This window comes from Alnus glutinosa, chromosome 10 (genome assembly GCF_958979055.1).
Source record: "Alnus glutinosa chromosome 10, dhAlnGlut1.1, whole genome shotgun sequence".
NCBI classification, from domain to species: domain Eukaryota; kingdom Viridiplantae; phylum Streptophyta; class Magnoliopsida; order Fagales; family Betulaceae; genus Alnus; species Alnus glutinosa.
Genome location: NC_084895.1, coordinates 5,833,590 through 5,859,475, shown reverse-complemented (window position 1 = coordinate 5,859,475; position 25,886 = coordinate 5,833,590). Strand labels below are relative to the sequence as shown.

Here is a 25,886-nt window from a genome sequence, read left to right as displayed (position 1 = left end):
TTAAATATCTGGTGAATTAGTTGGGATAATAATATGAGAATATTTTGTGAAATAATATTATTGATATATAGGCCATGTTTGGCAAAGGAAGAGAGGAATGAGTAGTGTTGTTTTCAGTCTCGAGTAGAGAGCCACGTTTATTCAAGTCAGCAACTTCAACTTTGACTTTACTAATTTCCAGTTTTTCCCATCAAAAGATGTCCACTTTTGTTTTCACTCTCTCTCTCTGGCTCGCTTCTCAGGCACGGCTTAAAGCAACGGAACCCTCCCTCCGGCCACTTTTGTTTAGACGAGTTAGTCCTTCCCTCTCTCGCAACTCTCTCCCTCTGTGACGACCCATTTTTTTTATATACAAAACATTTGCATAAACATCAATATCTTAAAATATAAACGAGTCATCACAGTGGCACGACGATATATCGTAAAACCAACATACAGTACATACCCTATAATATATACCTGATAATCAGAGTAACACACCTAATAACATCTATGCAGCGGAAAACATAATCTGAACAGCAGAAGTCACATCTGTAAACATAAACTGATATTTACACAAAAAGAGCCATAATGTCTATCTATTTAAGGCTTATCCAAATAATAATTGCGTCAAAGAATGGCTTTACAAATAATATGTGACACAAGCGTCATAAAGACATATACCAAACCTATAAAATATAGGACGCCCATAGTCCCACAATTATGACCGTCGTGGCGAGCTTCAGTCATAATATCCCAAGTACACTTCTACAACACCATTAACTATGACAGGAATACCTGCAACCAAAGGAACATCATCTATACGGTTGTGGAGGTTTGCCACATCCGTATAGGTGAAATTATGAGCCCACCATCTTAGCATAAATAAATACACTAAGACCTCAGAGGTATATTATTCACTGAGTTTTCGCAAAGAACCAACTTTTCATTTTTTAGTCATGCGTACACTATAACAACCACCAATTTTATAAATTTTTGTTTGAAAAACTCCCATAGCTGATATAGCAAACACCGGCTAATAGAAAACATTTAAAGCATACTACGCAGCTGAGCTTATACGTAGAAGTTCCATTGTTGGAAACAACCACTTACATCATCACCTACTATATTACTTTTGATTCAGTGAGACTTAGAAAACAATTATATTTAAATCATGTAACCATCCGATAGAAATATACATAAGTTCTTTTCCATTGAGACTCTTATGCATACTAATACGTTTATCAAAATTACTCATAGTATAAAACATCACACTCATGAAAACAATGCTATACATGCTCATGTAAGTTTCTGTTGTATTCCTATGGGGCGTATGTTCCCCAATATTAGTTCATGCGTATGTTCCTATGGGGCGTAGATCCCCCAATACTAGTTCATGCGTTTGGGGTATAGGTCCCCCTGAGGCGTAGGTCCCCCACTAGTTCATGCGTTTGGGGCGTAGGTCCCCCTGGGGTGTAATTCCCCCACTAGTTCATGCATATGGGGCGTAGGGCCCCCAATAGTTTGTTTATGCGTTCATGTTTCAAGCTCAATGCTCATGCTTAAATACTATACATTTAATTACATAATCATGCCTTTAACACATGCTTTCTTTATAAAACATAAACAGCCCAACATGTCATTTCTTAGATAATTTGCATAACTTAAATCTCGAACTTATACACGCTCTAAAATCACTTATCATATTCATAATTCAAAACATCATCATAATTTCAATATACTCAAAAGTACTCAAATCATCCAAAATAGATCATAATCAACATACAGTTGGTTCAGTTTGTAAAACAATATATATTTTGCAATTCATCATATATGAAAATAATACTTCTCAGTGAGTAGAATACTCACCTGGGCTGCATTGGACTCATGACTCGAACTCTACATTGGAGAACCCATTGAAGTCTCCAATCCAGACACTATCCTGCAAACATTGGTATCATTAGGCTACGCTATTGAACTCTACACTCTGACACATAGATTACCTGCGTGCTGATACGTCACATTACCTGTGTCGAAGTCTAGTTAAGTTTTCTAAACTATTATTAGGTTATCATTTAGGTTTAGGTTCACATTTTATTTCGCTTATTATCTTTAAAACATGTTTACTATTTTACTTGCCTACTAATTATCATTAAGTCACATTATCATTGTTAATCCATTTTTATAGTTTCTTGTTTATTTACTAAGTTAACATTATATATATATATATATATATTTAAGCTACATACATGTATATGCATATGTATACATAGATATACATATACACATACAATACTTAAACATAGTCTATTAATATACTAAAATACTTAGTGTACATAGATAAGTAAATTGGATACCAAGTTACCTTATTATCATTATTAGACGTTAAGCTTATGGTTTGTTTATCCACATAAGCCTAATTCAGTAATACACTTAAGTACTTTTAATATACATGAATAAGTGCATTAGTTATTTAATTACTAACCATATAAATAGTTTAGATTATAGAACCTTAATCTTGTTTAGCATATTAATTATTAGATGAGGTTACAATCACGTATTGTAATATATTTATTTATTAAAGCTTGAGGCATATACATAAACCTCAAAGTCAAGCATTATACTTTGGATCAATTTGTTATTAGTTCACAACTCATATGAGTTCTATTACGTCTATTCCGGTATTTAAATTGTTATCTATGTTTTTTTTGACCCACTCATTAATCCTTGTATTTACTTTATACCCACTTATAATTTATTTACTTGCGATACTATCCATTCACTTGTTTATTATCATTACCCATTTATCTTACTTACCCATTAACTTAAAAACTTATTTTATATTAGGTTATAATTACATTATAACATATCCGTTTACTAAAGGAAGCTTAAGGCACAAACATGGACTCCTAACATCAAAACCAGCCCATTGACTATCCCTTTAACCAAAAGGATCCAACCTCAAGCCCTACACTTTAGTAACATTCCACAATCTAACACCAACATCAACACCAAATTTATAAATTCATAACTACCAAAAATCATCTAATAATTAAAACATCTAAATAGGCCATAACGAAGAATCTAATCATTTATCCCAACCAACTACTACCATCTTCCCATACCACAAAACCCCAATTCATCATCAAACTCTACTCTATCCAACCACTAACAATTTATTCATAAGTTAATAATCAACAACATTCGACCCAATACACTCATTAAAATCACTCTCTATACATGGCCACCACAAGAGTCCAACCAAACCATTCAACCATTTTCAAAGGGGACTCAATAACTTTTAGTTTCTATCCAAATAACATTTGGCCAATACAAGAAATCACCAAGTCCCAACTTCAAAAACACAACCCATAAGCAAACTTTACTCCAATCCAACATAGATACCCAAATCTCTAGATGTTAACAATTGCAATCTAGGATCGATCCTCCAACAAACAACATAACGAATAACTATAATCATTTAACAAACCATAATTTTACCTTCAAAATCTCATATACCACATAACCTAATTTTCACCAAAGTCCATTACCCATTTCACATAACCATTTCAAAATCACCCAAAATCCAGCCATCATCTACACTTACCAAAGTCTAACAACAATCAAACCAAGAGTTACTGCCCATAAGCATAAATTCCAGAAATTCCCCATCAAGCAAAGCTCCCAAGATAACCACGTCAACACCACAAATCCACCATTCGATCAAGCCCATAAATCACTCTCCATCTTCGGTCAACATTAACTCACACCAACCCTAGGATTACAACCTATAAATCAAACCCCCAAGTGAACCCCTCCGGTTATCCATAAACAAATCAAAACAAGAAAATAAACTCAAGCTTCAAAACAGTATGATTCGGCCAAGACCCAAACACTTCTAGAAATTCTATACCCATTCAGTTCTACAGAAACATCAAAGGGAATAACCAAAAATCAAAGACCTCAAGAGAACCAACCCAATCGGTCAACATAGAAAAAGAACCCAAAATTTACCCTAAATTCGCATCTAGCAAAGCCATAGCAAACCCACACCATAATCTAATTCTATACCCATTTGGTGTTACGAAAATCATGAGAAAAGGCTATGGATTTACCTCAAAAACCATCATCTTGGCCAGAACCCTCTTCTTCTTCTTCTTCTTCTTCTGCATTTTCGGTCTCGGTAGCTCCCTCCATCGCTGCATCTCTCACTCGTTCTCACTGTGCTTTCTTCCTTTTTGGGCGTGTGTGTGTGCGATTGGGTGAGACGAAGAGAAGCAGGGGAGGGGTTGGGTGATACGGGTGAGAGGAGAGGAGGAGGAGAAAGAAAGGAAAAGATGGAAAGGGAGAGGGGGAGAGTGACGTGCGTGACTCGGGAGGGAGGAAAGAAAAGAAAGAAAGAGAAAAGGGGGAGAGAGTGGGTGACGTGTCGGTGTGTATCTTCTCCCAGCCAACCACAAGCTGCCACATGGCAAGGTGGTATTACATTTTTATTTTAAAGCCCATACTTCTATTATTTACATTAGGAACCCCACTATTAAAATCCTATCATTTAATAATTAATATTTGACCTACACTTATTTTAACTATATTTTACTAATGCAATTAATTATTTATTCCATTAGGACCTATTATTATTATTATTCTAACTCTTTTATTTTATCTTCGATTTATTTTATTTCAATAATATAAATATCACCACCTAAATATAATCATTAGTCCCATCTATTTAACAAATACGATTTATTACTTGCTAAATTCCCTATTTATTTACTTGGTCTTTACACCCTTCATCTTTTTCCTTCATCAGAGCCGTATTTTTAAATGCTTGTATTGCAGATCTGCTCGAATTTTTATTATTTTTTTTTCTTTTTTTGAAAATAAAAGGTTTATTAAATCATCGAATCACAAGGAATGCTATTATTGAAGCTGGATGTGTACTAAATTAATTTATTTGGGCACTCTTCTTGAACCTTCGCCACAGAAAGAAAACAAAGATCTAAATTTGTGATAAAACAAAGAAAGAAAAAAGACTTCACCCAGTTCTAAAAATATATATAAAAAAAGGGATAATTGCACCGTTGGTCCCTGTGGTATACCATAATTATTTTTCACTCCCTATGGTTTAAAAAGTTTATGGGAGGTACTCGTAGTATGCAATAATTACAAATCGATCCCTGGCATCAAATTCAGTTAAAAATTTTAACAGATTCAGTCAAATGCCACGTGTCGCCAATATCGTAATAAAAAAATATAAATTTATTAAAAAAATAAATAAAAATACTTATTTTTTTTTAAAAAAAAAAAAATTCAAAAAATTCAAAAAAAGAAAGCTGAAAGGGGTGGCCTGGCCGCCCCCAGCTACTGGGGGTGGCCGTGCGCCACCCCAAGTGGCCATAGGGGGTGGCGCGCGGCCACCCCCAAGCCACAGGGAGTGGCCTTTCGGGCCACCCCCGGCCACTGGGGGTGGTTGCGCGCCACCCCAGAGGAGTCTGGGGGTGGCGCGCGGCCACCCCCAGTGGCCTAGGGTGGCCATCGGGCCACGGGGTGGCCGCCCAGCCCTTTCAGCTTTTCTTTTTCTTTTTTTTTTTTTAAATAAGAATTTTTATTTATTTTTTATTAAATTTATATTTTTTTATTACGATGACATGTGTCGCTGACGTGGCACTTGACGGAATCTGTTAAAAATTTTAACAGAATTTGACGTCAGGGATCGATTTGTAATTATTGCATATCACGAGGACCTCCCATGAACTTTTTAAACCATAGGGAGTAAAAAATAATTATAGTATACCACAGGGACCAACGATGCAATTATCCCTAAAAAAAACTCATTACAACTCACAAATGTAACATGTGCTTGCCAGAACATACAAGAGAAATTAAACACCCAGAACAACTGTAAATCCAACTACAACAAGAATGAAAAACCCATAACTTTGAAAAAGACGTAAAGGTACATCACGACACCTGTTTTTGTGATCGGGTTTGTGGAGCCGTCTTGTTATGGGTCATACGCCAAGGTAGTCGGCAGCCACCAGTTGCGATTGAATCTGTTGAGACAGTTTCCGGTAGGTGACGTTTCGGTCAGATGTTGGACTAAGTTGCTCCCGGTTGTATCTGGTTCACCTGAAAAGTAAAGCTGCGTCGGGGGGTTCCGACAACCCCGCTCCGATGCTTAAGTAAGTGTATGGTTCTGAGAATAAATGCGCAGAATAATGCCAAAGAGACTGATTAGCATGTACCTTAGCATCTGAAGTAGTTCTTGTATTTATAGAGGTTGTGGAGCAGTTCCGTTAGCTTCACAATTTGTGCACGAGGTGGTTGGAGGAGACGTGGCTCCATGTAAACAACTTTTCCGGGTTCCGTAGATCTCGGTGGCATCATGGAATCCCACGACATGCATCGTGTCCCTTAGGTTCCGGGTACTGCCGGGACGCATGACTTCCATGACGTGCATCGTGTCCCTTAGATTCCGGGTACTGCCGAGACGCTTGCAGATGCGGATACCAACTAGCATTTGGATCGCCAACTCAGGCCAGTTGCAACAGACTTGGGCCCAAGTGGCCTCAATGGGCCCGGGTAGATTATGCTTTTTCCGACATTTGGGCCTGGTCGGGTGGATCAGAGAGGGCCCATATCCCGGATTGGGCCCAACAGCCGAGAAGATCTATATTTGTCCCAACAGTTACCCCCCAATTCTCTTAGGTAAATTTTATACTTGAGAGAATTTAGGAATAATTGATTGATCTTTACTTTGATGTATCTTGAGCTTTGGGTCGGGCGTATAATACCGAGAGCGATTAATGACCCTTCTCCGTTTCCATCTCGGAAGTATTGTTTTGTCGGTTGCTTTGACTTGCTCATACCTTATCCACCCGAGAACCTTCGCACGCCATTTTCTTTTTACGGAATTCCCGCTTTTTCCTTTCATCTCGTAAATCCAAATTTTCAAACTTTCGAATTTCCTTGAAATCCGTGAGCCGCGTGTCAAGTACGACTGGACGCCGGTTCGTTTTTCAAGGCGTGTCTGAAATCCGTGAGCCGCGTGTCAAGTACGACTGGACGCCGGTTCGTTTTTCAAGGCGTGTCTTGTCTTACTTGGCACAGACCACCGGGGCTTTTGGGCTTCCGGTTTTTGGAAGAAGAAATTCGGACGACACCGCTCATCTTCCGGTGGACTGCGACCGGCCAAGCCGTGGTCCTGTCGACGTGTGTCAGCAGCACATTAAATTTGATTTGACGTCGGTTCGCCTTTTGAGGAGCACTGTGGTTGTCAGATGCGTGACCGGCGACGGTTCGACTGCCGGTTTGGAGGGATGAGATTCAGTTATGTCTCTCTGTCTCCCGGTTGTTCATGACCGGCTAATCCCGGTTGCACTGGAGTATAAATACCCTTCCCCTCTATCTCTCATTCTTGTTTTGAACTTTTCTTCAACTTTTCCCTTTGAACTCGCATCTCTCTCTTCGAAGTTCATCCTAATCTTGCCTTTCTGCACCATGTCCGAAGCAAGGGAACTCCCTGCAGTGGTCGTCTCGGAGTCTGAGGAAGAGGAATTACTATCCGAGGACGAGGTGGTACCCCAGCAGGGGGAACGTCAGATGCCCCTCGTGCCTCTCGACCTCCGAGGAGTCTCAAAGGTTGGTACCGGGGATGAATTTCGCCTCCGGAACAATTATGATATTCCCCCCTCGGTTCTGTTACATTTCCAGAATCCTGTTACCCGGGAGATTCGTGGGGGCGATCTCGTTATTTACGAGAAAATGCTTTTAGCTGGGCTGCGATTTCCTTTACCGGACATTGCCCGGGAGTTGGTACTATTTCTTGGGGTATCCCCGAGCCAGCTTACACCGAACGCGTGGAGATACCTCTTCGCCTCTTTCATTCTGTGGCGAACGGTGTTGGGGGCTCGGATGACAATTCCGAAGTTCTTCAACATCTACCGGGCGGCATATAAAAGGGAAGGGGTCGTTGAGTTCACTGTTAGGAACAACCCTATTTTTATATACCTTAGTCAAAGTTATTCTAACAACCGAGGCTGGAGGTCAGATTTTTTTCGGATCTCAGGAGATTGGGAGTCGGTAGCGCCCTTACCGTTCGACCAAAGAGTATCAAGAGTCTGGAATCCTATCCAGGTTGACCTGCGGGAAGCTCCGGCCTTGAATGCAACCGGCAAGAGAAGGGTAGCCGCAATGCTGTTGTTTTCTCAGACTCCGGGGAACGATAGGAAGATAGACTATGACAACATAGTCACCGACGAAAATATGCGGAAGATTTTTGGGTATCAGATTCCTACCGAGAAGGTTTGGTATGATCGGAAAGGGAAACAAAAGCCGAAGAGATCTGAGGGTGGAGCGGCCGGCACTCCACAACCGAAGGCGTTGAAGGTAGCTCCCGGGACTAAGAGGGTTATCAAACCAAAGAAGACTGGCAAGGCAACCCTCCCTCCGAGGACGGTAAGTAAGGCGACCCAAGCTCCGAGGGCGGCGATTGTACCTCGGGATAGCCTTACTTCAAACTTTTCTGCCCCTGCGACCGATCTCGTGAGTGACTTGACTAGAGCTCCTGAGACTATGATCCCGGCTACCTCTTCATCGGCCGTTATTAATACTGTTGAAGTTGGAAATCCAGAGGAAGCGTCCGGTAAGGAAACGGTGGTTGTTCATGTGCCCGATGTAGTAGAAATCGGGGACGATCCTGAGGAGTTAGAGCAAGAGGCTTCTGAGGTTCAGAATGCATCCAAACGCAAAGGGAAAGAAGTGGCGTCCGAGTCGCCGAAGAGGACCCGATTTGCCTCGAATCCTTTAGAATATGCGCTTACGCGGGCCACTGAAGCCGAGCTTCTTTTTGGTCGGCCGCGTTTTGTATTGCCTACTTTGCCAACTACCCGGGAAGAACCGATTGAAAGATCCGAGACTTCGGATCGGTCTTCGACTGAGAGGATAGAAGCTCGCTTGGAATCTGATGTTGGTCTAGCCTCCGAGGATCACTTACCGGTGGAGCATGAAACATTTTTCCAACCCCAGGATGGGCCGGAATCTGGGGATCATGTGGTGGTGGCATCGGAGCGTCATCTGGAGACCGGGGAGATAGACTCTTCCGTGCCGGCTGGAGAGTGTTTGGAGCGGGTTGAAGTTGCGGAGTCCTCAGGACCCGAGACTTGTGAGGACCAGCCGGAGACTCGAAATCCTTCTCCGGGATTTATGGAAGCTGAGACTTCCCGACAGGGAACATTAATCGGTTCTCTGAGGGAAGGCCTACTAGCTTGCCCCTTAGAGACATTAATGGGCTTAATCCCAGAGGGGTCTTCCTCAATGTCCGGGACCGCGTCCCCCGGAGGACTTGTGGAGGCGATGCTTCATACCCAATTGCAGGCAAGCCTTGTGATTTTCAAAATACCTTTCTGCACGTTTTTTTTTTTTTTTTTTTTTTTTTAACCTTTCCTTGCGCTTTTTCAGTGCGTTATGAGGTCGGTCGCCTTGTGGCGTGACCACCGGGGTGTTATTGGAAGTCAAGCTGCTCTGGAGGCTAAGGTAGCCGAGCTTCAGTCCCGGGTTCAAGAGCTAGAATTCGAGGTGTCCCGAACCACGGACTTGGAGTCCGAGATAGAGACCCTGAAACAAGATATTCAGACCAGAGATCAGATAATCAAGGCTCGGGACCTGGATCTGGCTCAAGCCCGGAAGCTGGCAGATACATCTCATGCTCAAGCACTTGAAAGTGAGAAAACCCTCGACAGAGTACTGAGCAATCTGACCGAGGCTAACGAAGCTAAAACGGCGCTGTCTTCCCGGGTGACAGACTTGGAGCGAGATAAGGACTCGCTGGTGGCCGATAAGCACTCTCTGTCCGAGAAGCAAAAAGAAATTCGAGCTCGGTGTAAGAGACTTCGGAAGAAGGGCCATCATTATAAGGCCAAGTCCCGGCGTTTCAAGAAACAACTCGCCCTTGTTCCTTGGCTTCGAGGTCTTAGCTGGGGCCGAGGATCCAACTGGGGTTTTGAGAGATTAAGGACCATGCTTCTTCACCCGGAAGTATTCACGGTTGATCCCGAGACTGTGACTCCTGAGCTCCTTGAATTACCCGAGACAGCAACCAGGGAGCTACAGACTCTGGGAGTGGAATTTTTCCCGGATGTGGAGGACTGGACCGACGATGCTCCCAATCCTTATCGAGATGACTTAACCTCGGGACCCTCTGTCTCGGAATGCTCTCCCGGTAGGGAAGAAACCGAGGAACCTGGGGCTGGCGATGCTGGGGACTCGACAGGGAGCCCACTTATGTAATATATTTATTCTTCTTTTGGGCCGGTTGTACTAATGTAACCCGGTTGGCTTATGATATAGAATTAATTTTTATACTTTGATATTTTGATGTGTTCATATAAACTTTTGTTTCGCTTACGCTACCGAGTTGTATTTGATCTGGTCTGGTTTGATTTGAACCGAGACATTCCTTAATGACTTCGGACAAACTTGGTGATTTGTCCGAGTCAATATTGAGAAATGACCGGGGCGTGCTCAGGGTCGGTTGTATTTCAAACCGAAGGAGCGGCGCCTTGATTTGATCTGGTCTGGTTTGATCTGGTTTGATTTGAACCGAGACATTCCTTTATGACTACGGACAAATTTGGTGATTTGTCCGGGTCAATATCAAGGATATGACCGGTGCGTGCTCCAAGTCGGTTGTATTTCGAACCGAGGGAGCGACGCATTTATTTGATCTGGTCTGGTTTGATTTGAACTGAGATTCCATGCTTTGAATTGATCTGAGAGTAAACATATATTGACGGTGCCAACCCGGTAACAACAGTAAACAAAGTACAAGCAATTCACATAAAATACTTCTTTAAATGCTCGGCGTTCCAGGCTCTCGGTAATTCTTTGCCGGTCGAATCCATCAAATGATATGCCCCTTTGTCATGGCATCGTATAACTCTGTACGGACCTTCCCATTTTGCTCTGAGCTTTCCTTCAATTGGATCTTTGGTAATCGGGCTCACTTTTCTCAAAACCCAATCTCCGAGTTGGAACTTTCGGGGGCTTACTTTTTTGTTGAAGTAACGGGCAGCTCGGTCTTGGTATGCAGCCCATGTTACCTGCGCTTCGTCTCTTCTTTCCTATAGCAAATCCAGATTCAGCTTGATTCCTTCGTCATTGAGTCCCGAATTGTAGTGTGATACCCGGAAGCTGGGTGATCCGATTTCGGCAGGAATAATTGCCTCGGAACCGTAAGTTAAGGAGAAAGGAGTAGCCCCGGTGGGAGTGCGTGTCGTGGTGCGGTAGGCCCAAAGCACCTCGGGTACATATTCTGCCCAAGCTCCTTTCTTTTTACCGAGCTTCTTCTTCAGTGTTCTGAGAAGAGTCTTGTTCGTAGCTTCTACTTGTCCGTTCGCCGGTGGATATATCGGGGTTGAGTAATAATTTCTGATACGGAGTTCGGCGCACCATTTTCGAAACGGTCCACAGTCAAACTGTTTTCCATTGTCGGTGACGAAAGCGTGTGGGATGCCGAATCGACATATGATTGAACTCCAGAGAAATTTTACTACATTGGCGGTAGTGATAGTGGCGAGTGCCTCGGCTTCAGCCCACTTGGTGAAGTAGTCTACCGCGACAAGAAGGAATTTCCGGCCACCCTTTCCCGGAGGCATAGGCCCGACTATGTCGACCCCCCATTTTGCGAATGGCCACGGCGAAGTGATTGGGCTTAGTTTTTCAGGGGGTTGCTTCATCACCCGGGCGAACCTCTGACATTTGTCGCACTTTCGGACGATTTTGACTGAATCCTTATTCATTGTTGGCCAGTAGTATCCGGCTCTCATCGCTTTGTGAGCCAACATCCGAGAGCCAGAGTGGTTCCCGCAGACTCCTTCGTGTATCTCCTTCAATATGTATTCCGCCTCGGAACTTTTAAGGCACTTCAAGAGTGGCTCAGTATATCCTCTTCGATAGAGCACCCCTCCGATAAGCACATACCGGGCTGAGTGCATTTTTACCTTCCGAGCTCGCAGCTTTTCCTCGGGTAGGGAACCGTTGCGGAGGTACTGAATGACGTCAGTAGCCCATTCGGGTTCGTCTGATTCTTCTTCAATTTCCATCATGTCGAGTTGTGGAAGGATTGAAGGCTTGGTCTGTGTCACCACCCCCCGTGTGGATGTTCTGACGACAGGCCCGGTACCGGAACCCATTTTGGAAAGAGCATCGGCTCGGGCATTCTCTTCCCGAGGAACTTTGGTTATGGCGGTTCTGTGGAAGTTAGATTGGCATTTGCGTACCTTTTCGAGATATTGGATCATCTTTTCACCTTGTGCCTCGGCCGTTCCCTGCACATGGCTGACTACCACCTGAGAGTCGCTTCTGATCTCCACATTCCTTGCTCCTATTTCCCGAGCTATTGAAAGCCCGGACAAAAGTGCTTCATACTCGGCTTCATTATTGGTGGTCACAAAATCCAGTTTGATCGCATATTGAAAAGTTTCTCCATCCGGGCTTGCTAAAGTGACACCGACTCCGCTCTTCTGGTTGGCCGAAGAACCATCTACATATGCTACCCATGTTTCCTTCTCGGGCAGCTCTTCGCTTTCGGGAGTATTGCTAAATTCGAGTAGGAAGTCGGCTAGCGCCTGACCCTTGACAGAAGTACGAGGGTGGAACTCTATGTCAAACTGCCCCAATTCTACCGACCAATTTACCAGCCTCCCGGATAGATCCGGTTTTTGTAATATCTTCTTCAGCGGATGCTCGGTTAACACTCGTATAGCGTGCGCCTGGAAATATGGCCTTAATCTCCTGGCCGAGATTATTAAGGCGAAGGCCAATTTTTCAATCCGAGGGTACCTCTCCTCGGCTCCATGGGGTGCTTTACTAGTGAAATAAACCGGTTTTTGAATGCCGGAGTCTTCTCGGACCAAAGCTGAACTGACTGCCGAGGGTGATACTGCGAGATAAAGATACAGGATTTCTCCTTCCTCGGGGCTGCTCAACAGCGGCGGGTTGGTCAGATATTCTTTTAACTTCTTGAAGGCTTCCTCGCACTCACTGCTCCACACGAAGGCCTTTCTCAAAATCTTGAAGAATGGGAGACATTTGTCGGTGGATCGGGAGATGCACCGGTTAAGGGCTGCTATTCTCCCGGTCAGCTGTTGTAATTGCTTGGTGGTCCGGGGAGGTTGCATGCTGAGGACAGCACTCACCTTCTCGGGATTCGCCTCGATTCCTCTTTGTGAAACCATGAATCCCAAGAATTTTCCTGAGGAAACGCCGAAAGCACATTTGGCCGTGTTGAGCTTCATCTTATGACTCCTTAGTGTTTCGAAAGTTTCCCCCAGGTCGGCTATATGGCCGGCGGCTCGTATGCTCTTGACAAGCATGTCGTCAACATAGACTTCCACGTTTCGTCCGATTTGATTTCGGAACATTTTATTGACGAGCCTCTGGTATGTAGCCCCGGCGTTCTTTAGACCGAACGGCATCATTTTGTAACAGTAGAGACCTCTATCGGTAATGAACGACGTTTTTTCTTGGTCGGCTTCATCCATGTGAATTTGGTTGTACCCTGAGAAGGCGTCCATGAATGCTAAAAGTTCATGACCGGATGTAGAGTCTACAAGCAGATCGATCCGAGGTAACGGGAAACTATCCTTGGGACATGCTTTGTTGAGATCGGTGAAGTCAACACACATTCTCCACTTCCCGGTGGCTTTTTTGACTAAAACCACGTTGGTCAACCACTCTGGGTAGTCTACTTCTCGGATGAACCCAGCCCGCAACAGTTTGTTTACTTCCTCGGCAATGGCCTGGTTCCGTTCCGGTGCGAAAGTCCTTCTTCGTTGTTTAACCGGTCGATAGCTTGGATCCACCATTAGCTTGTGGGCTATTACAGATGAGGGTATTCCCGGCATGTCCTCGTGGCTCCATGCGAATACATCTTTGTTTTTTCTAAGGAATGCAACCAGGGCTTCCTTCATTTCAGGGGGAAGCTGCGCGCCGATACGGACCTTCTTCTTCGAGTCACCGAGCTCGTATTCTTCTAGTTCCTCGACCGGCTCCCCCAACGGTGATTGCTATTTTTCTTCATCTTTTTCCTTCTCTCCGAGTCTCGAGGCTTCCGGGAGCTTCTTCAAACTTGTATTGTAACATTCTCGGGCCATCCTCTGGTCTCCTTTTTCGACACCGACGCCTTCTTCGGTGGGGAATTTCATGCTCAGGTGAGGAGTTGAGGTCACAGCCCTAAATTCGTTGAGAGCTGTTCTCCCAAGAATAACGTTGTAGGCCGACGGTCGGTCGATTATTAAGAACCGAACCATCACCGTCCTCTGCCTCGGGTACATTCCTGCTGTGACCGGAAGCTCAATGGACCCGAGTGGGAGTACTTTCTCTCCTGTAAATCCCACAAGCGAATATCTTGTCGGGATCACCTTACTTCTATCGATCTTCATCCGCTCGAAGGCTGACCTGTAAAGGATGTCAGCCGAGCTTCCTGTGTCAACCAAGACGCGGTGTATTTTGTGGTTGGTTATAGCCAGACTCAGTACCAGAGCGTCGGTATGCGGGAGTGATACCCCTGCGTAATCATCGTCCGAGAACCCGATCACTTGTGCGTCTCGTTTTTGGGACTTTGGAGGTTTCTGCACTGAGTATACCTCGAAATCCCGTAACTGTCTTGCATATGCCTTCCGCGCCGAGCTAGATTCTCCGCCTCCTCCGAAACCCCCCGAAATCGTCTGTATTTCCAGAAGGTTCTCCTGCCGTTCTGGTCTGGCTCGGCTCCTACTTCTTTCTCGTGCAGCCCGAGGATCTGGCCTGCGTTCTGGTTCCCTTCCTCTTTCTTGATTTCTTCCCCGATCATCCCGGGGATTGTTTTGATCCTGATGGTGCCGATTCTGATGGTGGCGGTTGCCGTGCTCCGGATTCTGCTGAATTCTCTGATCTGCGAGGAAACGGACAAGTTTTCCGTTTTCTATGAAACGTTCAATCAAGAGTCTCAAGAATATGCAGGCTTCTGTACGATGCCCGGTGGTGTCATGAAACGCACAGTACTGATCAGCGTATCGTGAATGCGGATTTGCGAGCACCGGTCTGGGCTTCCGGTACGTCGGGTCTCGCTTTATTTCCAGGAGAACATCCATAATGGGTGCATTGAGGGGTGTCCAGTTGTGACCCCTTAGGGACTCTTGATCCCGCTTCGGCCTGGCCTCTTCTTCTGGAACCCGCTTCCGTTCTTCCTTCCGAGGATTCTTCTTTTTTGGGTTCCCGGAAGTGGATGGACGAGTAGCCTCGGGTCCCAACAGAGCTCGGAGTGTCTCCTCCTGGTTAATGTACTTCTCGGCTTTACTCATAAAGCCATCTAAATTCTGAGGGGGCTTCCTGGCTATATCAGCCATTAGTGCTCCATCTTTTCGGATTCCCTGAAAGAGAGCTCCGTAGATGAAATCATCTGTTGCTGCTTCAGCTTCAAGTCTAGCCTGGTTGAACCTCATAAAGAAATCTCTGAGGGATTCCTCGGGTCCTTGGTGCAATGACATTAAGGATCCCGACGGCTTTCTTCTGATTCTGCCGGCCATGAACTGCGTCAGGAACATCCTGCCGAGGTCCTCGAAATGACGAATGGAATTTGGCGGGAGGCTCCTGAACCAGTCACGGGCATTGCCCGAGAGGGTCAAAGGGAAGGCTCGGCAGGCCACCATCTCGGGTGTTCGATGGAGATCCATGTGGGCTCTGAAATTATCTAGGTGCTCCACGGGATCTTCAAGTCCCGTATAAAACGGGATCTCTGGGACTTTGAACTTCTCAGGAAGACAAATATTTGCCACCTCCTCGGTGAATGGGGAGGTGGTCTTCTGCAAAAGGTTTTCCACCAGGGAAGCTTTTCCCTTATCGTTCCGTTGAATAGCTGCGGTTAGAACATTGCATCGTTGCTCCAACCGGGCAATCATGCCTTGTACCGCCCTTGCCGCCTCGGGTTGAACAGGTGGAGGATTTCCTGGGACTTCTTCTTCTTTGTTCGGCTCCTCAGAGCCTTCGACCCGGCTGCCTTCCTCTCGGTTTCCTGGGTCAGTGACAGTTCGGTGAAGTTCTGGAACCCGGGCCTGGAGGACAGCATTCATAGTGGCCAAATCCTCGATGCTCTTGGCCATTTGCTCCATTCTTTCATTCAGGAGAGTGAATTGGGGATCGTTGGAGTTTCCTTCGTCTCGGGCATTTCGGTCATCCCGAGGAACTCGGTTGGTTTCTGATCGAGTATTCACCATAACGGATTTTTTTGAGGAAAACGATATAAGTCATTCCCACAGACGGCGCCAAACTGTTGAGACAGTTTCCGGTAGGTGACGTTTCGGTCAGATGTTGGACTAAGTTGCTCCCGGTTGTATCTGGTTCACCTGAAAAGTAAAGCTGCGTCGGGGGGTTCCGACAACCCCGCTCCGATGCTTAAGTAAGTGTATGGTTCTGAGAATAAATGCGCAGAATAATGCCAAAGAGACTGATTAGCATGTACCTTAGCATCTGAAGTAGTTCTTGTATTTATAGAGGTTGTGGAGCAGTTCCGTTAGCTTCACAATTTGTGCACGAGGCGGTTGGAGGAGACGTGGCTCCATGTAAACAACTTTTCCGGGTTCCGTAGATCTCGGTGGCATCATGGAGTCCCACGACATGCATCGTGTCCCTTAGGTTCCGGGTACTGCCGAGACGCATGACTTCCATGACGTGCATCGTGTCCCTTAGATTCCGGGTACTGCCGAGACGCTTGCAGATGCGGATACCAACTAGCATTTGGATCGCCAACTCAGGCCAGTTGCAACAGACTTGGGCCCAAGTGGCCTCAATGGGCCCGGGTAGATTATGCTTTTTCCGACATTTGGGCCTGGTCGGGTGGATCAGAGAGGGCCCATATCCCAGATTGGGCCCAACAGCCGAGAAGATCTATATTTGTCCCAACAGAATCCGAGAGTCCCCACAACTATCGTATATCTGGACTCGAAAGAGTTGAATCTCTATCACACATTTTATAATTAAAATCTGTTGAAAAGATGGGAGCAATAAGTGCGTATTTTGCTATTTCAACTCTTCAGCCGAATCTCCAATGTACGGGCTTCTAATAGATGGGAAGCGACAGGTGAGGGCAGAGAGAGAGTCGATCTGAGAGAATCGATCTGCATTGGAATGGTGCGAGATTTATCTGCCATTTCAGACAGGGCCTTGTGGGAGAGAGAGTGCTACTGAAGAAAAAATTACGAAAAGAGAGAGGGAGAGTCGACTAACCTGAGACCTACGAGAGATGGAGTGAATACACTGTAGAGAGGGTTCCGTTGCTTTGAACCGTGTGATGTGTTAAGCGAGAGAGAGAGAGAGAGAGAGAGAGAGAGAGAGAGAGCGAAGATTAAACAAAGTGGATGTCTTTTGATAGGTAAAGCTAAAAATTAATAAATTCAAAGTTGAAGTTGCTGACTCGAATATACGTGGCTCTCTGCTCGAGATTGATAACAACACTACTCATTCCTCTCTTGCTTTGCCAAACACGGCCTACATAGTTAATTACTGAGTTTTCTTTCATTCTTCATTTCTCTCTTCTTCTTCTCTTTCTTTTCCTTTTCTTCTTGCTCTTTCCTTTCCCTGTTTCCGTCCGAGTCTCTGAAAGGGGACGATCGTGGGAGAAGGGGGAAGTGAGAGTAATGGAGAAATCAAGAAATCAGAGGGGGAATTTTGAGAGAGAAATCTAATCCTTTCCCCTTTCTTATTCTTTCTTCTTTCGAGTTTCTTCCTTTTCTTCTTCTATATCCGAAACCCACAGAGAAATCAGAGAAGAGAGGGAGAGATCACAGAAGAAAGGGAGAGATCGTGAGGGAGGGAGAATCACTGAGAGAAATTGAGAGACCGAGAGAGAGAGATTCAGAGACTGATCGAGAGGGAGAGAACCCGGGTGAGATCCGATGAACCCAGACCCACGTCCGTGGGTCAGTACCAATGGCCGACCGGAAGCCCGATTTCCGGTGGGTCGACGGCGGGCTGACGGCGTCGTCCAGCAGAGCAGAGGCTGATTTCGGACGAGACAAGTCGATTTCCGGTGAGACCCGAAACCCGAGTGACCAAGAAGCAGAAACCGTGAAGAACGGCCGGTGGGTGGTGCTAGGCGACACTGACAGAACCAAAGGAGCCGATCTCCGGCGGTTTAAGGGCACGATTTCCGGCGATCGAAGATGATTTTCGGCGTCTGGACAGAGGATCATTCTTTGATGATTTTTCCGGTAGATTTTCTGTAGTTTCTTGTGATTTTATTCCTGAGTTATTATGGATTATTTTCTGTGTTATTTGGACTTGATTCACGGCCGGATGAGTGCCATGATTTTGTTGATTTTGGTGATCTGCCGTGTGTTTTGGGTGTGTATTGTTCCGGCAAATGGGTTATTCGGTGTTGTGTTGGCCGATTATTGTCTTGATGTTGTGGGTGTGTAAATTTAGGCAAAACCCATGTTAGATGGCAATGGGTATTTAGTGTGTGGAACCAAGTTGTATACCCGGTTTTAATCGTGTAGTTGAGTTCCTGTTTAATTATTGTGTGTGTTTTGGAGGTGTTAACCGATTATGGGTAGGTTGGGTTTGATGCCTTTGTGTCAAATCCGTGGGGTTGAAATTAGGAGGTGACCCATGTTTAGCCATGTGATTTTCAATGTTAACTGTTTGAGTTTGGATTGTGGTTTGTGTTTGAGAATGGAAGAAATGAGGTTTGGCAGGGTGTGTTGTGGTACCTTTCCTTGTTCTAGCCATGTGGGTTGAGTTTGTATTGTGATGTATTTTGGGGTTTGTTGTGGTTTTGGTTTAGAAAGTGATTTGGAGGCCTTTATTATGCTATTAAAAATGGTTTCTAATATGATTCTTTTAAAAAGAAAAAGGTTTTAGGATTATAGTGTGAATTTCTAGTTTAATGGTATTTTTACCGGAAAAGAGTTTAGATGTTATTACTAGGAATTAATATTAAGACTAAAACATATTATGATATGTAATATTCCTAAGTGATGATGTTAACACTTTGTGTATATAAATATATATTTGTTGCAGAGAATGAGTTAAGAGAACTGCACCAAAGAATAGTAAGTATCTATATACTTACTGAGGGTAATGTTGGTGGGCTTTTTCATAATATTGTGTTTACTGCCTTATTTATTTGTTTGCGCATGTAATTTTACATATTTTTTATTTTTAACTAAACTGATTAATAACAAAAAAGGTATGCAGTGGGGGGTGATGTCTGCCAGTGAAACCTTTGGCTTTTGTGACACTTAATAAATAAACAGGCTAAGACCTTTGGCTCTTAGTCTGCTGGGACCTTTGGCTTCCAACAACAAAAAAATAATTATTAAGTGAGAAACTGGTGAGCAGCAGGGGGAGAGATGGCTGTCAGCAATACGTTAATTTGGACCGTTGGTTCCTTCATGAGTGGAGAGTAAATAAAGCTAAATTAAGACTCTGCATATAAAATTGTCATATTACTGTTTTATAATTGTGTATATATTCAATTTATGTCTATGATTCACGACATGGATTATATATTGCATATACATGTGATTATAAAGTCATATTCACTGTGATGCATTTCATAAATAAATCAGCATTCATATTATTATGGGAAACAACGGACTCACTTAGGATATTTTGTGTTATTGTTTCTATATATACATATATTGGTGCAGGTCTTATAGACGAAGATTATAGCTCAAGAGGTTTTAAAGCTAAGGACACATAGATTGTATTCTATTTATAGTCTTCTGTGTTTATAACATTTTATGTTGAGAAGATTGCTAAATTTCCATGTATTCTTTTGTGTCACTATTGACACTTGTTTCCATGTATTTGTTCCAAGTATTTTTAATTGTTGTCTAGAAGTATTTTGGTTAGAAGCTCTGTCGTGTTATTTAAATCCAAATCTGTTGGATAATTATATTTTCCGCTACCAATTTATAACTCTGATGTTGTAGTAATGTCACGTAGAAATTAAAATTTTTCATTTACACCTTTTTGTAAAAGGCGGGGCGTTACATTAACCCTCTCGATGATCAAGTGATTTTCGTCTTGCTGCTTGTGCTTTTATGGAGAAATGGAAAAGCTTTACGTTAGCTTTCCCTCCGTGGTCATGGGTCACTTGTCCAAAACAACCTTGGGTTGCTTCTCATGATGTTAATGTTGCAATCAATTTGCTTTCAACACTTGATGTTGCACAGGAGGAACATGATGAACTAAGTTGCCCTCAGAATGAAGAGACAAGTTGCTCTGAACAAGAGGAACCCATTGGTATTGCCACCTTAGTATGTCTTTTAACTGATATCCTAGTTTCCGATTCCTTTGTTTGATATCAAATCTTGAAGTGTATCGAAGCACACATAGATATCGCTCATTAAAGGTGCATGTTTTTCTATAACCTGTTGATTCTTGTCTCTTTTACTACATTGATCAGATCTTGCTCTTTTTGCAAGGTCCAGAGCAATTGCAACAAAGTACCTTACTATGATCTCCATATAATATATAGTGCTTTCATATGGAGTTCTAGTGCTATTTTTTCATGCTTACTACAGTGGTATGTTCCTCTCTATTTAATCAGATCATAAACAGAATGTAGAGTATATATGTACACATACACACATACACATGTATAGACACGACAGCATGATATATTTACGTATATGTGTCTATGTATGGATGATGCACACACATATGACCTTATGATACAAGAAAATGCTTGCATATCTTTTTATATGTTCGACAGAAACCAAGCAAGCCTCTATCGAACATATCCTTGTACACAGAGAACTTTTTCCACAAACAAGCACCATCATAAATTTGGTCATTAGTACAACATAACATGTATGGTAATAGGATTTTGTTATGTATAATTTCTTGTTTTCATCGACATATGGTAATATTTTTCTCTTTTAAAGAAACACAGTACAATTTGTTTTAACTCGACATACTTCTATAAATGATTGAAATGCATGCATATTAGATAGATTGTCTAGATTCGTTATTTCAATCAATGTGTTTTCTGGTGGTTATTTGCAACTTTATGATGTTTTCACTTTTTGGTTCTGTATTCTTGGTTGATCCTTAAGGAGCTTTCAGGGAATGCTTTAAAATTGCTATTTATCTCTCTTTTTCTTCTTCTTCTTCTTTCTTTCTTTCTTTTTTTTTTTTTTCTTTCTTTCTTTCTTTCTTTCTTTTTTTTTTTTTTTTTTTTTTTTTTTTTTTTTTTTTTTTTTTTTTTCGATTTCTGCTCTTGGAAGTATTCCTATTTCTTCTTTTCTGGACTTTCCTGGTTTGTTGCATTTTAGATTGTATGCCTTTAGGAGAACCTGGTTTATGCTCCTCTGTACTTGAGGTCTTCCTTTTCTGATAAGTTTTGTTTTTTTATACTTAAAAGGATAAAAAAAAAAAAAATGTGGCTGCAGAATGATGCAGGACATCATTGTTTTAATTGTTTCTAAGGTTGTCTTGCTGAGAAGATGGTGATAATCGAGTAGCGAAGGTCAGAAAAGAATAATAGAATCATAGGTGGGATATAAAGAGGGAAAATAATCATATTTTTGTTCGGGATCGATTATGAGAGAAAAAATAGATTATATTTCTTAGAATTGCAGCTAAAAAGAAGGAAAGAACTGCTGAGAACATCTCAACAAGAAAGAGAATTAAGAAAGAAGATCAGATAGGAAGAGACAAAGGAGGGAAGGGATTCCAAACTAAAAATCAAACAACTCCACTTTCAATTCATTGAATCACTGCCTAAAGAGTACAAGTAACATCCTTTTATAGCCACGGTTACTTAAGGAAATACTCAACACATTTCATCGAAAAGTAAGTAGAACAGCTCATTAGCTCATTATATATTTGAAATACAAGTTCCAACAAAGCACTGATTTTGTTCAAGTATATAGATGGAGAACCTTTGGGGTTTAATGAAATTGAAAAAGACCTTCCTGCTCACTCTGCAAAAGCATTGTTGGATTCAAAATGGACATTCATAACCCAGGAGGAGGTATGTTTTTATTTCAATTTTCTCTTAATTTGGTTTTCTTTTGGGTTTATGTTATGATTATTATGATCATAAGTGATTGTAATATATGTGCTATTTATAATCTTGATTAACTGATTAAGACAGACAAATATAAGTGTTTCCTTCTGTACAAATAGGAGTGTACGGGTCAGTTTGAATAAGATTTGGGATAAATCTGAAACTGAACCAAATTTGGTTGGTTTCTAAGTGAAACTGGAATCTATTTGATCATCAAGAAAAGCCAAAGACAAATTAAACCGAAACAAGCTTGGGTTATATTAGTTTTAATCTTTAGGTTTGGGGCCCTACCATGTTGTCTTGTTTTTTTCCCCAGTTTTTGGGAGGGGTTTGAGGGGTGGTGGCAATGGACATGGCCGTGGTAGTCATGATGAAGGCCATGAACATTGGTGGCAAACTTGTGAAGGTCGTGGGGATTTTCTCATATTTGTGGAAGGAAAGAGTGGAGACAGAAAAATAGAAAAAAGAGTCCTGGTGATGGAGTTTTGGTCCTGATGAGGCGATACGTTGCAAAATGGATGAGTTTGTAGCAGTTGACACCCTGGAATGAAGGGATGAGTGCGACGACATTTTATAAGGTGAAATAACTGCTAATGAATATAAGGCTTATAAGATCCCCGATATTCTAAGGAATCAGGGCAAGTCTTCTAGTCGTTTTACATCAACTTAGTTGTTCGTGTTGCTATGCGTTGTATATGAAATCAGTAGTGAAACCAAACTATTGTAGTATATCTTCTTGTAAGTAAGGTTCTTTGCAATCTAATTATGTTTAATGGATCATTAGACTGTGAGGCACCTGCTTAGCTTTTGTATGCAAAGCAGATGTTGATGAAGCATCGGTTGTCAACTTTACTTGTGAGAGCTTTATGTTTCATGAAGAATCTACTGTTTATGCCTTTGGTGTCTACTTAAAAGCTGTGACAAAACTTTGAAAACTTGTCAATTTAGGAGCATCCATACTTGAACAGGCCATGGTTCAAATTACATCCTTGTGGGACCAGTGAGTGGATGAAGCTGCTTTTTCATGCTGATGTTTCTGTGCCTAAAAATGGAGTGGCAATTGAACTATGTGGTTTCATGGCTCTCGGTCGTTGGGCAAGTGGTTGGTCTTAGGATCTCTCTTGAAATGCTGAATCAGCTATAATGAGCTGTTGATGGCAGTTCCTTTGATAATATCTGCTCATGGTATGGAAGTATGAGGGTTTGCTTTAATTTGTTGACAATCCTATATATCCTCTTTTATTATCCTATATGTATTTAGCTGCCGAATCGGCTAATTACCGGCCTAAAGGGTGTTTTAGGTATATGATTTTGTTCTATATTCTACTATAAGACCATACTGGAAATTAAACCCCTTTTAGGATGAAAATAGGAAAGGTTTTATTCAGAACATCTTTATAAATGCATTCCCCGAGTGTTAAAAGTTTACCAGTATTTGGTATATGTGTTTGAGTCCAATGCCTAAGTTTTTTATTTTATTTTATTTATTTATTTATTGTTAAGGGGAGTTGATAATCTTAAGCAAATTCACCACCAATGTTGAAGTACCACTCTTTACCTTTCCTTTTTCTTCTTTCTAGTCATAGGAGAAGAATTTTTCTTCAAATTCACCAACTGTTCTATTGAATGGATTGTAATATATAGTATGATCAGTTGGATTGGGTCTTATCTCAGGTTAGTTTTGGATTATAGCTTTAACCAACCGACCATGTTCAAATATAATATCCATCTTTTATCGAGCAAGGGAATGCCTAGTGAATCAAATCACGTACCTCATACACCACCCACCCTATGGCTGCCATCGTCCTTTGACTAATTACATGTATGTAACTTTGGCAAAGATTTTTGAATAATGTTACATTACTCCCTTATCTCATTGGGAGTGCTTATCAACCCCTGGGTGAGGCATTTGTTTGAAAAAAAAAAAAAAAAAAAAAAAAAAAAAAAAAAGAAGAAAAAAGTAAAAAGAAAAAGACAAAAAAAAAAAATAAAAAAAAAAAATCAAGGGCTGATGTAGGATAATGGTGTAGTATGTAGCATTTGTCCAGATTGATTTTGTTTCTATAATCTTTTTAGTTCTAAATTTTTTTGCGGTTTCTTTTTTATTTATTTATTTATTTTTTATGAATACTTTCAAATGATTCTACAGTTCTAACCATGTAACAGAAAGTATTCACATCAAAATAATTGAACATTTACGTTACCACCGCTTTAGAAATGCTATTGAAACACTTTTCCTAACAGTGAAATCATATGGGGCCAATTTTTTCTGAGAATTTTGTATCATCAAAGATAGTTTAAGAGCCAATCGATTCACCAAAAGTCATACCACTTTCAGCCTAAAAGGGTCCTCTCTATTTCAAGCCATTTCATTGTCAATAATTTATTTTGTTTCATCCAATGATTTACATGATGCCATGTAGTGAATATATTGTTACATCATATAAAATTACCGTTTGATAAAATGAAATAAAATCTTGATTGTAAAATAGCTTATGTCCATTGAAAGTGAAATGGAGCGGATCCTTCTCCACTTTCAGCAGCTTTAGCCACGTTTTAAATAAGAGTAATACTAAAAATCACATTTTTATCTCACAACTTTCACAAAACTGACGTGACAATCTCAAGCAACTCTTGAATTAGTCATTATTATAATAAATACAAAAATTAAGAATTAGTCCAAATTGTTACGTCAACATTCTCGAATAAAACTGTAGTTTCTAGCATTTTTTATTATAAGGCCTACCACTATTTAGAGGAGACTTGAGGCAGCCTTTGCAAGAGAATTCAAATGATCTTTCCAAAAACCTGCACAAAAAAACCGGTTTAGTAGAGCATATCTCTTCTAGTTTTATTCAAATTCAATGCCAATTTGTGTTTTTTTCTCAATTCCCAATAATCAAAATGGAGCTAGCCTTAAGGTACAATTAGTAATAGAAAAGTCATGCAAATAAATAAATAATTTAATGCTTCCTAATCAAGAAATATAGAGAAGGGTTGAGAAGATCGAAGGAGATACTAAAACAAGATGGAGATACTAAAACTACGTAATACATGCATGAAATCAAGGTTCATAATAATTGGATACTTCAGTCTTATCATATGCTTTGGACTTAAACTTAAGTCCAATACACCAATGTGTCCAAACATTTTGGTAGTTTATAGGTCTGAGTTATATGGAGTCATAATTTAGAGATTGAAGTACAAATAGGATGTTAGTTTGAGGAATAGAGTATAATTTAATTTATAAATGAGGCTTTTCAAAATCAATTATATATAAAGCATAGTCATACGTACTTAGAGTATCTATTAGATATGCGTGTGCTTTTGTGTTAGATATGCATGTGAACTTTTAGAACTTGAATAGACAGCATATTAGTGCACAATGATTAATCACTGTACACCTTATTAATTTTTTTTTAAAAAAATGTGAATTCACACGCATATCACTGTAGAGTGTACAAAGAAAAAACATTTGTCAATTTTGTCCTACGAGAGAAACAACATTTGTCAAAGTAATTGTTTTTGTTTTTGTACATATTCTATTTATTTTAGAGGACTAGGAAAAATTCAGTACATGACATCTCTATATGTTATATAGAATCTCATAATAATCTAAAGCGTTAAAGCATAAAAGAAATACACAGAGATTAAGGTGGTTTGACTTATGACCTATATCTATACAATATTAAAGTCTTTTTGACTACATATTTCGTTAATCATTTGACTTGAGTAAAATACTATATTTATAGAACTTTAGAAAGATTTGAATAATTTTAAATACAAATGAATTCCTTAAATTAAGGTAAGTAAATCTCTTAATTTATGGTAATCAAATAATTTAAATCCT

The 25,886-nt window shown here is 41.4% G+C and overlaps 1 pseudogene; it reads left to right on the top strand.

The window, feature by feature from the left end:
• The first annotated feature begins 17,499 nt into the window (after positions 1 to 17,499).
• LOC133880718 (ubiquitin-like-conjugating enzyme ATG10) lies at positions 17,500 to 23,464 on the top strand (annotated as a pseudogene).
• Positions 23,465 to 25,886: the final 2,422 nt, after the last annotated feature.